The 2,376-nt window shown below is 39.1% G+C and overlaps 1 protein-coding gene across 1 annotated transcript in view; it reads right to left on the bottom strand.

Annotated features, from left to right (window-relative positions):
• The window catches only part of LOC106880610 (kin of IRRE-like protein 1), an 87,079-nt gene extending 86,625 nt beyond the window's left edge, over nucleotides 1-454 (bottom strand). The window contains exon 1 of the mRNA XM_052967798.1: nucleotides 405-454. The gene's annotated coding sequence lies outside the window, so the exon portion shown is untranslated. The remainder of the gene's footprint in view (nucleotides 1-404) is intronic.
• Nucleotides 455-2,376: the final 1,922 nt, after the last annotated feature.

The following is a 2,376-nucleotide window of genomic DNA, read 5'->3' as shown; positions in this document are numbered from 1 at the left end:
AAAAAAATTTTCTACTAAGAATTAAGGTTAGGGTTACGGTTAGGGTTAGGGTTAGATTACCAATACATTGGAACATAACTCCTTTCTATTAAATTCTTCCCCTGACGAAGTGTCCAATTAGCTATATTCAATATGAAGCTTTAATTCAATTTAATTTCTCAAATTGAATTAATTGGGCATGGAGGCAATTGTAGGTGCTTTGAGTTTGTTTTTGTTTGGAATTGAATATGTTTTAATAAACTGATGTCTATATGTCAATTTCTCCGTTTTCTTTTTCTCATACATAAACGATATATTCACATATATTCATATATATATATACACATACAAAAAACAAAATAATTAAAGATACTCTCAAAATGCAGACTCTACAAGGAAATACGAAAAATTGAAATCTCACTTACATAGCCGAAATAACCAGCTTGATAAAAACCAAATGCTGCTTCTAAAATAATTCACATACAACAGAAATAAAGTATCAGCAGCAGGAAATGAAACAAGAGAATAATTATGAAAATAGTTGCATCCCATAAAAACCACAAAAATCATAAAAAGCAATCTGTAAAACACTACACCATGGAAGTAATGTTTCCGAAACTCATCCCAGAACGATATCATGAAACCCCTACTTCAGATAACAAATAAAATAATGAGATAACACAGCTGGTAAACCACTTCTATTAAACACTTTACAAAAACGAAAACATACAAAGGCATGCTGAAAAGTTCCTAGCTATGGGTAAAGAAAATACAGGAGGATCAGTTAATTATGATTTTATCCAACATATTCCCCTCGCAGATCAACACATTTATTACAATGGTCCTTCAGTTTTTCTAAGCCCTGTAAAAGAATTCAGAAGTTTGGACCTCCAACCAGATCTTTCGTAATATTTTTAAAGCCAGGAACTTTTCAGCACCTCCTTGTAGTTCATCAATTCAGAAAATTTTGTGTGGTTGGCTGTTTTTTGTTTGAATTTTTTTGTTTGTTTCATGTTTGAATGCATGGCAGCAGCCTGGTGGCTTTGATCCATTAGACTTGAATTTAAGTATTTAAGGAATGGAACGTACAATTTCCTGTAAGTTGGATCACTTCATGGTTCCAGCAGATAAAATAGAAAAGGCATTGCCCTGGAGGATAGTGAGGGAGCTGTACTGGAACAGTCACTCTGACCCACAGAGCTCGCATTTGCAAATAGCCTTCTCTGCCCCGATAGCATAGCAATGAGCAGAGATATGGTGTGGGGGCTGAGAACTTTAGAGATCTCCACTGCTATAGACTTGATCATAAACCTGTCAAAGATTGACCGATACCTTGACAGTTTGCTTTTCTCATTCTGACAAACAGTGAGGCCTGGGCTGATAGCTGACCACACTAAGTTGCCACTAGAAAAGGTATCACAGCATGTAGCATTACAGATGAGGAAGCCTGCTGTCATGGAACAGGAAAATTGTCATACTGCCTGACCTTTTACCGTCCCCTCAGTCTAGCCCCATTGGCTTGAGCTGGCAAGGGCCGCCTGCAGCATCTAGGCCATGCTTTATGATTTTGTTAAGGGTGGCATGGTGTGGAAGGTGGCCAGCACTATGATGGCATGAAAGAATCCACAGAAGATTACACAGCAACATTAACGGGGGTCACAGATCTGGAGGCCAAGCCCCAGGGAAATGCTGATGCACAGACAGTCACTCAGCCTCTTCACCACCACCAAAAGGGAGAGAGAGAAAAGAAAAACACAAAGAAGCAACGAAACCTGAAACAAAATGCAAAATATGTATGTTCTGTCCAAATTATGGCTTTAACCCATTCTGTCTATCAAATATCAGAACAGTAGTTATATCAAGGCAAGGATGCTTTTATGGGTGTGAAACTTTTAATAATTGACAAGTCCCTTAACCCCTTGGAGGTCGTTGCAGTGCTGCAGCCATGCAGCATACCAAGAGCGAGAAAGCCTGATGGAGCCCATCTCTCTCCAGGCTAAACTCATTTCTACAGCTAAGTGGACTGGAACAATGTGAAGTGAAGTGTTTTGTTCAAGAACACAACGCCTCGCCCGGGCCAAGAGTCAAAACCACAATCTTACGATCATGAGTCCAACACCCTAACCACTAAGCTACATGCCTTACACGTTTGGGTTTGCTAAATCAGCTTGAGGGCTCAAGGTGAGGCTGAACTCAAGGGCTACTCCAGGTGGCACGCATTCTCACTATGTCACTGTACTGTATTAGAAATGCATTTAGGGATAGCTAGAACACAAAAGCCTCTGGGTTTGATATCACTCACTTTAATTTAAAACACCTACGGTCTTAAAGAATTAAGGAATCACAACACTCACTGACCTATATGGTCATATAGGTCAGTGAGTGTTGTGAATAATA

The sequence above is a fragment of the Octopus bimaculoides genome, chromosome 5 (genome assembly GCF_001194135.2).
Source record: "Octopus bimaculoides isolate UCB-OBI-ISO-001 chromosome 5, ASM119413v2, whole genome shotgun sequence".
NCBI classification, from domain to species: domain Eukaryota; kingdom Metazoa; phylum Mollusca; class Cephalopoda; order Octopoda; family Octopodidae; genus Octopus; species Octopus bimaculoides.
This window is presented reverse-complemented; position numbering and strand designations above follow the sequence as displayed.